This window comes from Pseudochaenichthys georgianus, chromosome 3 (genome assembly GCF_902827115.2).
Source record: "Pseudochaenichthys georgianus chromosome 3, fPseGeo1.2, whole genome shotgun sequence".
Classification (NCBI taxonomy): Eukaryota; Metazoa; Chordata; class Actinopteri; order Perciformes; family Channichthyidae; genus Pseudochaenichthys; species Pseudochaenichthys georgianus.
In genome coordinates, this window is record NC_047505.1 from 22,679,634 (window position 1) to 22,695,439 (window position 15,806).

At 40.6% G+C, this 15,806-nt stretch overlaps 1 protein-coding gene across 1 annotated transcript in view; it reads left to right on the forward strand.

Annotated features, from left to right (window-relative positions):
- Positions 1-15,482, forward strand: part of kcna4 (potassium voltage-gated channel, shaker-related subfamily, member 4) — a 50,406-nt gene extending 34,924 nt beyond the window's left edge. The window contains exon 2 of the mRNA XM_034106685.1: positions 15,106-15,482. The gene's annotated coding sequence lies outside the window, so the exon portion shown is untranslated. The remainder of the gene's footprint in view (positions 1-15,105) is intronic.
- Positions 15,483-15,806: the final 324 nt, after the last annotated feature.

Below are 15,806 nucleotides of genomic sequence, written 5' to 3' on the forward strand. Positions count from 1 at the left end.
TCTGCTCTCATAAAGCCACACCTCTGCTCATGCCAAGACCACTGGGAGGTTGGCTACAAAACCAGGGCAAAACCATCAAATCATGTTTATGCAAAGCTCAGCACTGGGGCTCATCTGGAGTTATCATAATGTGACTCTTTGTGACTTTCTGTTTCCACTCCTGCAGGAGAATTGAACAACTAGAACGATGAGCAAAGACAGAAGTATGCATGCATACTTCGCTTCAGATTTATAAAGCTGTGCATGCAGATGATTTCTTCTCCATTAGTCTAAAAGTGGTCAGACGGGGCAAACATAATTTCTGCTCCCGCGCATACATTGCTTTAATCACTCCCCCGACCCTACGACAAGCACATTTTGGCACGGTGTGCAGGTGGGATGGTGGTTGGGGATAGTGTCGGCCCCATTCCTTGGCAGTTCTCGCAGGCAGGCGTCTAGCAGTCGTTTGCAGAAGGGGAGGCACATGATCTGTCCTCATTAGGCCAAAGGACAGGTTGGCAGTGTCAACAATTATGGATATAACCATTAAAATGTTCAGGGATACGGCATTAGTGTGGTAGTGCCGTGATCCAAACAAATCCATGGTTCAAGAGTTGTTTATATGAGCTCTAGATGCAATTTGGGGTTCAGTATTTTGCCGAAAGACAGTTTGATTATTGACTGCAGGGGCTAGGGATCGAACCCACTGACCCTCTGATTTGTTCACTATTCACCGCCCGAGCCACAGTTGGCTTCTAGCCTTTCTCTGTCCCATAACATCACGCCAAAATGAGTTTAATGTGGCGTTGATTCTCGGTGAGAGAACATAAAAGCATCACTACATTTAAACAAAATGTCAACCCTTAGAGGTGTATCTTCTTATTGACAAAATACTTTTTTTTACTTAACTTGGTATCACTGCTATATCTTTTATCGTTGTTATGTATGTTGTCAGTAAAGTGTTTTTTATTATATAAATGCATTTTCAAAACAATTCATCCTGATGTTTCAATTGTACATTTGAGTTGAAAACAAAGAGCACATTAGTGATAAGACAGATTTACGTCCCCTGCAGTACACTTTAGGCTGTTAGCCATGCTTGAAAAATCAAACTGATCAGACAGTCTGTTGGTGATCACGCTGTTCAGCAGCAGTATTCAAAAATAATTTCTTGTCCAAAAATAATCGGAAGAAGAAAAAACCTTGCAGATTGCCAACAGCTCATCTTCTTTAATGTTCTCAAAGTGGGGAGAGTTTATTCCTCCAACACAAAAAAGTTAGTATTACTTTTTTCAGATATTTGTTATATGTGCTTTTGGGTTGGGCATTGGTACTTGTATCTACTAAAATAAAAAAATTACAAACACATACTATAACCGGTAGAAAAAGAAAAAAAAGTGGAATGTGGAACTCACGTTTTCACCTGAGAATTTTCAGCATTTTTGCATGTTAAATGTAAGTATTCTCTTCCTATATGGGGACTGATTTTCTTCTCCAAAAAATAATTGCATATACTGTGACATTTCACATATAAAATGCTTTCCCACTTTACATGGCAATTTATACGTTATAAATACATTTTTGTTTTTAGTAAGCACATTGTATGTTGGAAAACTTTTTTAATTGAAAAGACGCCATATTAAAAGACCTCACATGGCACTGAGCATCGCATGACTTTGCACCACAAAGAGTGAGATTACAAATATTTTTAAAAGTCTGACTACTTCAGTAGTTGGGAGGTTGTCCGAGGAGATTAGCACCCATCTCGTACCTCACCATGTTTTGAAGCTGATGTGTATAATCAAATATTCAAAACACAATTACAGTGGGTCAGTTGTACAAAATGAGATCTAGGATTCTAGGATATATTCCAAGCATCCATTATCAAGGGAAACAACATGGTGATTTTTATGCTTGGCAGCACAACCGGCAGGCATACATCTGCTGTTGGTAAGTGATTATAGGCGTTTCATTAAGTCACTGCTGAAGAGCACATGTGAGAAACGCCTGCGGGGGTGCGGGATGGAGGAGGCTGCGGGATGGAGGAGGCTGCTTCGGAGGTGGAATACGTGACTGACGGGATGAGCAGATAATGAGCTTTTTTTATTTTGGAAGAAAATGGCTTTGTGCTTTTGTTCACATGAAATTATGAAATTGTGCTTAATGCACCACGAACTGTACATGAAATAAATAAAAAAAGAGGTAGTTAGATCTGTATCATAGAACTCTTAAGAAAAAACATTACAAAAGTATATGTGTACAAGAAGGTTTTCTGCTACTTGGAAAGATTGCAGAGTAGCTCAACTCATTCAAAATACATTCTCAAGTGTATCTGACAGGGTATAGGGGTAATTATTTGCAAAAGGGTTGTGATCACTGCTTCTGCATTACATTTCTAACAAGACTAAAAGTTAAAAATCCATGCTAGCTGCTTTGTGAGGCTCGACAAGCCTCCACAGCGAGGTATTCGAAACCACTATTATTGTTGTGGCCAAATTGTCGAATGGAAAATGTCCCTCGATGCCATCGGGCCCAAAAATACTTTTCCCCATTGACTGACATTTGGAGAGAGATGTCTGTAAATCAGCTGATGGTTGTTTAAGATAAATCGTCTTCCCAGTGCAACACTTAAATAGCCCTTATTAATGTCATTATGTTCTAAAAATGTGTAAAGTGCCTTAGTGAGTGACTTTCATTCTGCTGTTCATATGAATGAGCCCAGGACCGAGCAGTTGGGTGGCTGGGTTTCTAAATGTTTCTATATCCATGGTTATCCATGTTCAGCATCTTAGTTAAGCGTGTGAGTATGCTAACATTCACTAGTTAGCTAAGTCTACAGTCCTAAGTCCTTAACAACATATTTGACATATTGATAATGTTGACCAGATGACTGCGCTATTTGGAACTTTTCGGATCAACAAAGTGATTTGAATTGATCCTTTGGGGAGTATGAGTGTCTATACAATTCTAGTGGCAGTCCATCTAATTGTCATTGAGATATTTCAGCCTGGAACAAAAGGAAGGGCCGACATTGCAATCCCCTAGAGCCGAGCAGCATGGCTAAAAATATTCTACTCAAACTTCATAGATGAAACTCTCAGTTGAGGTTAGGGTTCGACACAGTTAAACACATGCAACATCTGAAAGCAACATTGTATTCAGTTGCATTTGCATTCTCTCCATTTCCAGGCTTCACTCACACACTTCTCAAAGAGGAACAGTGCCTTGTCCTGCTTTACTTCACCATGACATTCTGTCATGGTTTAATGTGACTCACAGTGTTGCCCATGTGCTTTCCAAACAGCACCTCTCACCCTCAGATACAAACATAAACAAACACACAACACCTGAAGCTTGGCTTGTCATGCAGCAGCTAATGCTAAACACATCTAATGAGCACTGTGCAAGCCGACAGGAAAACAGCAAAGAGGCCGCTCGAGTTTTGGGCTCCGCAGAGTGCATTCATGGGCGACTGTGGCTAAATGAACAGCATCAGATGAGCAGATGTGTGATTTCTTTCCCACGGAAAAGTGCTGACAGAGAGCTCGGTGGCAGGGTTGAAATAAGCACGGTGTGTGTTATATCCCCTGTGTACATTATGCTGCACATACCGCTGAATGCTGGCCTGAATATTTATAGTCTATGGTGTGTTCATCTGTGTATGTTTGTTTGACTGGGAACGCCGATGTGGATCCGAGAGCCCTGCAGGGGTGTGAGGCAAGAAGCAGCAAGAGGCAGAAAATCCCCGCTGCTTTTGGATTAGTGTCAGCAAGCAGGAAGCCAGGCGCCGTGCTACATGTGCACTCTCCTAAAGTCCCTAAAGGATTATTTTATTTTTCTGTCCAGGTTTTGAACATAACCCCTTTCATTTAGTGGTACATTTTGTGGAAAAATCCTAAATGTCTATATTTCAATCATTGATGATTCATAAAAATGTATTTGTTGATGCGAGTCCTTCAATCAGATCAGTAATTGCCGTGAAGTTATTTGTGGGATTTGAAGTGCAGTACTTATGAGGTATACATACATCATGCCACATTTGTCTTGGTTCAAACTTTGTAGTGATTTGTTAGTCCTGCTAAATCTGCATCCTGTGATTTTAAATCTTCTTAAAGGGCCTGTAAATATGGTGGTTGGTTCTGGGTCATGATCATTATTTGACCTCTCCAACAAGCCACATAAACACTTGGCCATGACAACAAAGGACGTATAAAATCCTTAGCAAGAGGACAGCCGATATTGTGTCTGTGATAATACCATCTAAGATAATCCGTTTCTTGGACAGCATTGAGGCTTCTTATGAAACCTGCAACAGGTGATTTGCCTGTGAGGCTCTGTCTGGTGCTTTGATGATGGACGTTTAAAGTGTTTGTGGCAAACAGATCACAGGATGATTTAGAGTATTAACGAAAAACACTTCAGTGAGAGGAGAGAGGATAGAAGGGAAGGAGAGCTTAAGTGCAAACTGTCCTAATCGTGCAGTTTTAGCTAGAGAGGGTGAGGGGTGAGTTTCTACCTGAGCTGCTCCGTGCTAAGATGACAAATTATGTTTATGTGACATTGAAAGCAGAGCACAAATAAAAAATCATTGGCTTATTTTCAGGGGCCATTGGCAAAGGAGATGCCTCATTGCACCAGTACATCAAGGAAAGTACCCCCCCTCCTTCTTAAATAAGAACATGTACAACAACACTCTTCATAGTTTAGGCTCCATTATCTTGTCAATGTAAAGTGGGTGTCGTCTCTGTATGTCCAGATCTCAGAATATCAGTCTGTAATTGAAATATTATATTTGTAGCACTAAAAATACATGAATGTATAGGATGAGATAACCAAAACACATCATTATTTAAACAAAAAGTATAGTGCTATGTAGTTTAGACAAATGTATGTTTTCGTCTATCAAGAAGGGAGAGATCTTAACTAGACAAGGACACACTAAACAACACACACACACACACACACACACACACACACACACACACACACACACACACACACACACACACACACACACACACACACACACACACACACACACACACACACACACACACACACACACACACACTGCTGGGAGAGGTTGGATTAATTTAAGACCTGCGATGTATGAAAACAGATTTGTCCTTTAAGTGCCTTGTAGAAAAGATTTGCCACCTCAGAGGCTGCAGGAGGCTGCAGGGTTGATGTGCAGTGACGACTAATGAGAAGCTGTTATGTCTCATTGCCCCAACTTAGGCCTGCTGTAATGGTATTCACAGTCAATGTCCTCACCTATGTGGCCTCTCGGGGAGTTTGTTCCAGTTGGAGGTACGAACATGCTCAGGCTCTGTCTGGGTGGTAAACCTTTTGGCTCTGCGGAGGTCAGGGGAGAGTGAATAAATGTGGTTCTGTTAAATAAACGCCAATCATTGTGAAACTAAGTGACGTATGAGCATGATTTGTACAATACATTGAACCATTAATACTGTAGATATGTAGTCTGTGGTCTGCAATCTTTAGACCTGGCAGTAGGATCTAAAAAAGTAGCAGAATTACTGTATTGTCCGCATCAGAGGTCCTCCAAGAACACCCGGGCTGCTGTCCTTATTCCCCCACATATGCTCAGCGTTGGCTATTTATAGCAGCTATATTGGCATTCATTTATCATGCAAGTGCCTTTGTCAGCAGTGGTATCTTAATCATCAGCGCTTAATGACAGAAAGGTGATGAAAGGTCAGCGCACAGACACAGAGTTTGTTCTTACAGACTCTCTTGTAATGTATCTATATCATGCTTGTGCTCTTGTCCCTAACTTACCTCATTCATTTATTCTGACATTTTCTATATTAGCCATTTTTTAAGGAGTGCTATTTGGTTTTGCCATAACAGATGAGTCCCACCAATACAACACATCCTCACTCCCAGGTCGGCCTATATTGACGTTATGTCAAGTCCCCTGCCGGCTTTTTCCAACGCAAGGGGGGGGGCCTTAGCGTCCATTTTCAACGCAAGGGGGGGGGCCTTAGCGTCCATTTTCAACGCAAGGGGGGGGGCCTTAGCGTCCATTTTCAGCTTTCCGGGATGTCCATGTGCTTCTATGGATGCTCATGGAAGCACGGCATTCGTTTGTGTCGACTGCCCTTAAAGGCAATGTGAGCGTCCATACTCATTGAATAGCGGAGAATTGTACACCCGGAAGTAAATATTCCCCTTACTGACGATTGATTTTACAGTGATATCTGCACTACTCATCGACTAAAAAACACCAGATTATCCTTGTTAATTACACAACATTGATTGGTTTAAATTGTGTGCAATGCTTTTGTATTTTTCCCCTTCGATTCGGAGAAACTAATCTTTTTTCGGAGTAAAGGATGGCAGAAGACACTACACTACCCAGAATCCCCAGCTATCATTTCTCCCTGCAGAAAAAGAAAACATGGCCGAACTTCGTTTTATTCTGGGTGTAAAATGCCTATTTTAAAGTTAGTTTGGCCATTAAAATGCATTTTGATGTCATTTGATGCGAGAAATATGAGTTGTTATTTCAGATTATGTGTGCAGTGGATGTACATGATCTTTAGTTTGCTAGTTATTACGAAGATTACTTCAGGAAATTGCGTCCAACGTTTTCATTGTTACTAAGGTGGTTGCTAGGGACGCTGCTATCGATATTATTTATGTTATGTTGTGTAACTGTTTAATGGTGTTATCTTTATTGCTACCCCCTTCCCCGTCAATGTATAGTGTTGGTCCACAGCGATACGTTATTTCCCCTTGTGCAATTCCAGTCTCACATCTCACAGCACATCGTCATTAACAAATACCGGAAACAGACCGAAAACATTTAAAAAAAATAAAATAATACCTTATTCCGAGTGTGCTTGCTTTTCTCTTTGAAAGTCATCACATAACGGCATTGTAGTACACGGTTCGGCTGCATTAAATATTACATATCTGCCGTAGTTCTGTATGTATAGCCCTGATGAGAAGACAAACATGAGGAACTGAAAACGTGACGTGGATCATAAATATATCAGCCATTAAACAACATCTTACATTTCTTTTCACACAATACGTCTCCTTGCCGTATCAACACTAATTCGGCTCACTTTTATATTTGATCCAATTGGTAGATAGGCTGTATTTACACCATAAAGGTGCACAGATGATATAAAGAGACACCTGGTGGTTAAAGCATGTTATTGCATTTCATTATTTTTATTATTAGATATTAATAGGATCCCTATAAAGTATATTCATTACTCGTTATTCTCTACTAATAGTTAATTAAAGACTGTATATAATGACTATTTTGCACATCCCGTTCAAGATTTCAAGATGTTCTAAGGTTTATTGACATATCATATAGGCCTAACACAACTATGGTGTAGTTCTGCATTGAATGAAAAACTTGGGTCGCAGGTTCCTCAACAGTGCATTACAAGCCATCTATCAATATGTGTGCATACCTCCAGCAATGTTAACTATGTTGAAGCACTTATTTTAACTGATATTATACATAATGTATTATACTCTTATGATGTATGCAGATATTTCATCTCCGGCCTTGTCAGGTATTGAACAATCAATAAATAAAGAACACAGAATTGTTAAATATAAAACACAGAATTTGTGTGATTATACTAAATTATTTTCAAATAAACACCACTGCATATTTAACTGTTACACATGCTGATGTAACGCAAATGTTCCAATTTGGGATCAATAAAGTATATCTTATCTTAAGCTGATCGATGGCTACTGCCATATTTGCAAAATGTGCCTCTGAACCTTGACAAGTGCATGTTTCAGGCTTATCAATTAATGTAATGTAATGTAATGTTATCAATTAACAACAGGAGGGGTCACAAACATAAGTCCAGCTGTTAAATAAAGCTCTTCTGACCTTAGCTGGCGTGTGGGTATATATATTAATACTGCCCATTATGGGCACCAGCAATTCTCACCCATTTATTAATTATATGTTTTAAATGTGAGTGTTTCCTGTCCCCTAAACCTCCAGGGATGTACACAGTTTAATACTGGCAACTTCTTATTATGGGAAATACGAAAACGTCTTTTAAAACTACAACTCCCAGTAGAGACGTGCCATAGAGAACATGTTGCGAAACAGAATAGCCAGCATGTGTAGTTCTGGGGACGGGGTGGGGGAGGGGGGGGGACGCGGTGGACCCGTTCAAATCCAGTTTTGAACAGTCTGCCGTGGTTCCATCCCATTTCAAGTGCTGTTCGAGGCTCGGTAACCCTCGGAGCACACTCTACAATCACAGAGCTTGAGGACTATCACGGGGTTTGTCAAACAGAGCACATGGTGTCCAAACGATAGCTGGGGATTCTGGGTAGTGTAGTGTCTTCATTGCCTTTAAGGGCAGTTGACACAAACGAATGCCGTGCTTCCATGAGCGTCCATAGAAGCACATGGACATCCCGGAAAGCTGAAAATGGACGCTAAGGGCCCCCCCCTTGCGTTGAAAATGGACGTTAAGGCCCCCCCCCTTGCGTTGAAAATGGACACTAAGGCCCCCCCCCTTGCGTTGGAAAAAGCCGGCAGGGGACTTGACATAACGTCAACATAGGCCGACCTGGGAGTGAGGATGTGTTGACCAATATCATTTGAAGGAAGAAGTTGCATCAGCTGTTGCTCAAAGAAGTTAATGTTTAAGGAATTTGTCAATTAAAGTCTGTCTGCTATTTCTAATATATGATCTAGGTAGCGTCCCACTTGTTGATCCCACCCTACTAAGCTCTGACTGGCCAAACAGCTACCTTAATGGACCGATACAGTATGATTCAATAAACAAGCTGTTAAGTGTTCTGTAAACAGTAAAGTGAGTTTCAGGTGAAATAACTGTTGAGTCATTTGAGTTTATTAACTCTATCAACTCCCTGCAGTTATGTTCATATCATTTAAAGCTTTGGGGCTGTTCAATTCTCCCCTTCATAATATCGTACCTGCTGGTTGGGTCTCTTCCAGACACACAAAAGACGCTTTCCACAAACAACATAATCATTTTATAATGGTTTTCAAATCCAATCCAACGACAAACACCTCCAGGGCTTTGTAAATTGGGAATAGTGAAAGCTTGTGGCTGGCAGCTGGTTGTGTTGATCTGAGCAGGTGTAACACGGCGGGTGCCCCTGGCTCTGCCGTGAGGAGGCAGTGCCCCAAAGTGACGGGTTGCGAGATGAATGGCGTTCTGCTTGCTGAACTGAAAACAGTCCTGCCTCCTGCTGGGCCACAGAAGTGAGAGCATCCAGGTGTGTACACAGCTGCCGGGCAAGGTACACAACTTGCAGGTTGTCAGTCATGGCACAGGTATCATTTCCAGGATTCCCTGTTTTGTGTACAATAAATGACACACTTTGTCTCTGTGCATTTTGAGCTTCACTGGTGATATCCATCAGTAGTAATGTCCAGGACGGGGCATTCAGAGTGAGGTCTTACTCCGTGTAGGCAAGTTGTATTAAAATGGCTTTTAAAAGTCAAACCTAAGAAACAACTCAGTATTAAAGGACACATAGATGTTGAGCAAATGTGCACAGACGTTCCTGCGGCGGTTCACTTCACACTTGTATGAATTACTGTGGTTTGCTATTTGGGTTGATGTCGAGTTGAGTTCTGAATTCTCTTGACAGGATGATGGATGAACCATTCAGCTTGCTTAAAGAACACAACACCATTTGAGATTTGTTAGATGCTTGAGCTTGTGTGACCCACAACAACATTTCAGCAGAAAATAAAGCAGAAAATAAAAATGTATACTTTAGATCTGTACGTGGTGAGCCTTATCTACAGTAGTTTTGGGCAGCTTCTTACTGTGTTTATTTGTTGGGTCAGATGTACTGTAGGTAGTGTTTCATGAAGTGTTTGAAGTGTAACAAAGTATTTCTCTACAACTAAGGTATTTTGTGCGAAGTTAGCATGACAAATAGAGCCATATTAATACGACAACTAGAATGCCCTTTTCCAGGTTTGGTCATATGACAGCTGGAACACTAACGACCCAATAAACATCTCTCCACCTCTTTATATGTGTTCGCTTCATAAAGAGCACACTACTTTCTCCAGCACCTTTGGACTAAATCTGGATTGAAATTGAGATTTATCGATATGGATGTAAATCTTACGGGTAATGCCCATTTGAGAATATTTTATCTATTACTGAAAAGAGTATTATCACGCAGAAGAATTAGGTTTAAATCTGTGGTTATAAATTATTAAAATCAGCATGCTATTCTGACAGCCATTTCTAAAACTAGTGGGGCTGTTAGGCTCTTTATTTATTATTCATCTTCAGAAATCTCATTGCAACAAATGACTCACTCTAATTTTACAGCCCATCATTAGAAAGAAATGAAGCTTGTGTTGCCGTGATATCTGCACATGAAATCACATAAGGGTGTGTTTTGATGTCTTCATACACCAGTTAAATCGACTTTAGGCCTCAGCAGAGACCACAGCATGGGTTATGTCCTCATGTGGCAGCAGCACACATTACATTACATTGCATTTAGCTGACGCTTTTATCAATAGCGACTTACAATAAGTGCATTAGACCAAGAAGATACAAACTTGCAAACAGAAACATATAAGTACATCAGGTTTCATAGAGCAAAAACATTTCAAGTGCTACTCAACTGGCTTTAGGTAAGCCAGTCCTTTATTAGTATATAAGTGCTTTGTTAGTAATTCTTTCGACTCGAAGTGGAGTCGAAAGAAATGAGTTTTCAGTCTGCGCCGGAAGGTGTGTAAGCTTTCTGCTGTCCTGATGTCAATGGGGAGCTCATTCCACCATCTTGGAGCCAGGATAGCAAACCCACGTGTTTTTGCTGATGGGAACTTGGGTCCCCCTCGCAGCGAGGGTGCAGCGAGTCGTTTGGCTGATGCAGAGCGAAGTGCACGCGCTGGGGTGTACGGTTTAACCATGTTGTGGATGTAGGCAGGGCCAGATCCATTCGCAGCATGGTACGCAAGTACCAGTGTCTTGAAGTGGATTCTAGCAGTTACCGGAAGCCAGTGAAGGGAGTGGAGGAGCGGAGTGGTGTGGGAGAATTTAGGAAGGGTGAAGACCAGACGAGCCGCTGCATTCTGGATGAGCTGCAGAGGTCGGATGGCTCATGCAGGTAGACCAGCCAGGAGGGAGTTGCAGTAGTCTAGGCGTGAGGTGACGAGAGCCTGGACCAGAAGTTGAGTCGCTTTCTGGGTCAGCTGGGGACGTATCTTCCTGATGTTGCATACATGTATAGAGTTACATTTAATATCAGTGGGGATGTTGTTGTAGTATTATATCTCTGGTACTGTATGGCCCTCTTTCCCTCCAGCTGTAATGTAGGTTGCCCTCTTCAATCTACTGACACAGGAGCAGCTTTTATGTCAACACATGAGAGGTACCGCTGTACTCTACTGTCGACTGTCTTCATATCGCTCCAACTTAACCTAATCACCATTCAAGTATGAGGTTACAGAAACTGAATAACAATAAGGATATCCTCTGCAGTAATTTAAATCTCTCTAAAACTCTGTATATTCATTGGATTCTATATTTGGCCTCTTATCCTTACAGGTACAGGCTATTCTACAGGGTATTATAATGTAAACAACCACAGGTTTAGCTCTTAATGGGGAATTAGATAAAAGCACTTGTAATTGCTTTGTGCCTGCTGCAGCTATGATTGCATAAAGAATGTTTCTAGCTCCAGAGAGACTTTGTGGAAATCCTCAAATGATTGAGGTGGAGAATTATATAGCTGCTCTGTTTAAAGAGGACGCTTGCATCTTAATAAGCACAAATAGCAATGACACAGAAAAGTTATTCCGTGACATCTTTCGCCCTATAGGGGGTAGCCACAATAACAGAAACAGTTGAAATCAGCATTACAACCACAGTTAGTGCCTCTGAGGAGGGGAACATTAAGGACAATACCACTTTGCGGCAGATTATGGTGTGTTGGTTTGTTTGAAATTTGACCAGTATTACTCTTGTTGGAATTGTTGTTTTATTTTGGACAAGTACCTGCAGTTTACCTGGGTCTGACATACATTGCCATGGTTCCCCAGGCTTTAATTATTGACAAATGAAATCATTCTCTTCACTTTGGGCACAGATGGTTTAGCCTGCATGCTTGGAACTCTGCGTTTACAGCCAACATGCTGCCAGTTTGTATTTACCCGATTATAACTCATGTCAGGACATTACTTACAATTTGAAGTTTTACGCTCCACATTAAGTACATGTTATGCAAATCTTTGATGCAGGTTTGTTCTATAATCCCAAAAATGTCATTCTTATTTCAAAGGATATAGCTGTGCATATTGAAATTGTACAAGTTAACGCCTATTTCTGCCTTCAGGATATCACAAAAGACGTGTTATGATCGTACACCAAATCAATCATCTAGTTCGTTCCACAACTTCATAAAACCATTCCTTCAACTACTGTTGAAAATAAATCTTATAATGTGACAATGCCATGGTTAAAGGTAGGGTTCGATTTAGGGAAACATTGTGGTTTGTGTTAAAATGAGTACTTTGTTAAGGTTAGGGGACTTTTCATTTTCGCAATATTAAACATACAAAATGTAATGCCTTGGAAGTAACTGAAGACTATACAGGCTTAAACATTGTTTTAATGTTGTCATTAACAGATTAAGAGGGGGCGGTGGTGTTTCTCCCCTTATGTATTACTTGTAAAGTGGTTTGACATCAACAGTAACCCGAGCTGCCCATCTGTGCACTCGTCATTAGAGCATCACCCGAAGGTGGGTTATTGTATGAGTCAAATGTACAACTTGCGAATGTTGTATAAGTTAAATTGCCAATTGCCATATTAAAACATCAGCTGCAATTCACGACACGAAGAAGGCAGTCTCTGCATAGCATATAGGCTAATGGAGATGCAGTTATTTCCAGCATTTTTTATTTAACATTCATTTAAGTATGTTATGCCTTTTATCTGCTAATGTACAGGAGGAAGAGTGATACACTGTCTGTCTAGTTGGCTTACATAACAGTTCAAGTTTACAGCCTAAATACATGGAGCATTTTTTCCCCTTTTCTTAATTTGTATGTCAATTGGCACATTTCATGGTGATACTCAGCCACTCCCCTTAACTGCTAACAGTCATCATCATGGTGATGCTCAGCCTCTCCCCTTAACTCCTAACAGTCATCGTCATGGTGATGCTCAGCCTCTCCCCTTAACTCCTAACAGTCATCATCACGTCAACCACAACACAGAGAAATACTGATAGAAATGTGTGTGTAGTTGTAGATACATTGCTGACAGAGGGAACTACGTTTGAATACAGATTTAAGAAATATCAGTTTTTGAGCATGTCATAAGCATGTTTTGTCTTGACTATTACAACTATATTACAATACAATAATATAGTATTTATTAGTGCTGCGTACCTGGACTCACATTCAGGTTCAGGTCCGGACTCAAGTCCAGAGGTTCAGGTTCAGGTCCGGACTTATAAGTCCGGACCTGAACCCATGGCTTGTGTCAAGTTGTGTGAGTAACTAAAGTGAACTTATTGTGAGCTAATTATCAATTGAAAATTAACTCATAATCAACTCAAATTCAAACTCATCAGGTTTATTGTGCTCCCTTCCAACTTGTGTCTACATTTCTCTACAAAGTACAAATGTGCCACTTAGTCTACAAATGACTTATGACAGCAACTACAGTGAACTACTACAAAGTTCAAACATGTATTTCATTTACCAAACTAAAGTAACCAAACAGTCCCTGAGCTGACTGAGCCAAAATCCCTAAAACGTTGCTGAAAGGTAGAGTGTAGAGTAGACTATACGCATCACACTGTTACACACCTAATATACAGTATAGGCTACACTCTAGTGACTGTACAGTCAGAGTGTACTGTACTGTCTGTGCACCATGTATTTTCTACAACTCTACAATACATACTGTTAGAAATTAAAATCAATGTTGATATGGCGTAATTTTGAATTAAAAACACTAATTTAAATCACTTTTATTCTGAAAAAACCGAAAGTTCACACTATTAACTTAAAACTTTTATTCTGAAAATTCTTCACTTCCGGTTAGCATTAGCATGTGGCGAAATTCTACGTTTTCAAACCGTAAATCGAAGGTGAAATGACATGTGATGTTGTACACTGAGCACACTGGGATTAGCACTCATTTATTGACGCTGAATAACGTTTATCAGGGAATGTTTAAATAACCACAGACACCAGAATATACGTAAGTGCTAGTTTTTTTGCGAGTCCAAGTACCGGTTCCTGACGTTCCGGTTTTAACCGGACTTGAACCGAAACTTTTTACAAGTCCAGTACCGGTTCGGCGTACCGGTACGCAGCACTAGTATTTATATTATCGAATTGATTATGATTATTATTAGTAGAAGTAGTTTATTTGCATTAATTATATTGTAATCTTTTTGAGGCTAGTATTTGGCAGGAAATGCAGACGCACCTGTAAACGCATACTGAACGACATACATGCACATTTACCATTTACCTCACTGTATAAAAAAGTAACTGTGTTGATAATAATAATAAACAGGAATTATATTTGCAAAGTAGCCTACTTTGTTTCCAAAAACATTTTTTTTTACTCCTGTCGGTGGGGGGGGGGGGGCCTCATCTCACAATGTCGCTTGGGGCCCCAAGTTGGCCAGGGGCGGCCCTGCATATGGCTTTCATATTTCACACACCATAACACAACATATCTTCAATAAAGTAAACAAGCTAGTAGATGGATATGATACTGTCAGGAAAAGCGAAATACAATGATTTTAAGAACATTGTAGCTACTTAAGGGTGAAACAGTGTGGAAAACGGAATGTTAAATGAAGTATTTATGTAGCCTAGCTCAAGCTTTGTGTAAGTACTCTACTGTGTACAACAAAGCTCAGACATTCCCCCTCTCCGTGTTATTCAGAGGGAGTTGCTGCTTTATGGCCCTGATGATTATCTTGAATGTTATACATCTTGCCCGGCCTCTGAGCTGGAAGGGAAAATATGTGCAGTATCAGCTGGTGTTTTGGGGCAAAATTGCTCGATCTTCAGGGTGCCATTTTCTCAAGAATGATGACAGATTTGCATCCGTTTCCTGTTTCTCTGTGTTGCAGCGCTGCCAGTTACAGGGAGAGGGAGTATCCCCCACATCTCTGGTAATTGCAGAGAACAAGCAAAACATTGTGACTGGTCATCTCGAGCACGAGCGGACACTGAAAAGCAACAACTACTGGACGGGACTCGGCCCTCGAACACGTGGGGGGGAGCACCGCTGCGTGACGTCAGTAAACAAACCCCGAGGGTTCAGACTTGAGATGGAAACGAGTAAGTCGTGGCCCAAAATGATTGCCTTAATTACTACACATATAGTGATGTATGGAGTGATGAAACTAAGAGACTTATAGTTCAAAGATGTTTTCTTTACATGTGAAAAAAGTGTCTTGTAAGGAACAGATGTGAATATTTTAATATGATAGAGATAATGTTTGGTTGTAACGTCGACATAATGTTTTAGTTGGGTCGGCTTTGTAGGTGTTACTGAATAGTGAGTTTGCTCTGCTTATGTGCAGTCAGCAGTAAGACTTCATCTATTTTTTATCTTGTTTCATATTGTCAACCAAACAAGGCTGGCCTGAGTTGCTCACTCAAATGCTGGCAACAAACTCTTAATTCACATCGTGTCATAATAGCACATGATAATCCTCATTCAGAAAGTGTACAGGGAGATATTGGGAGAGATATATATTGACTGGCTCAATGCAACACACTGAAATACATCAGAAGAATATCCTCTTACATTAAGATCCACTTACAC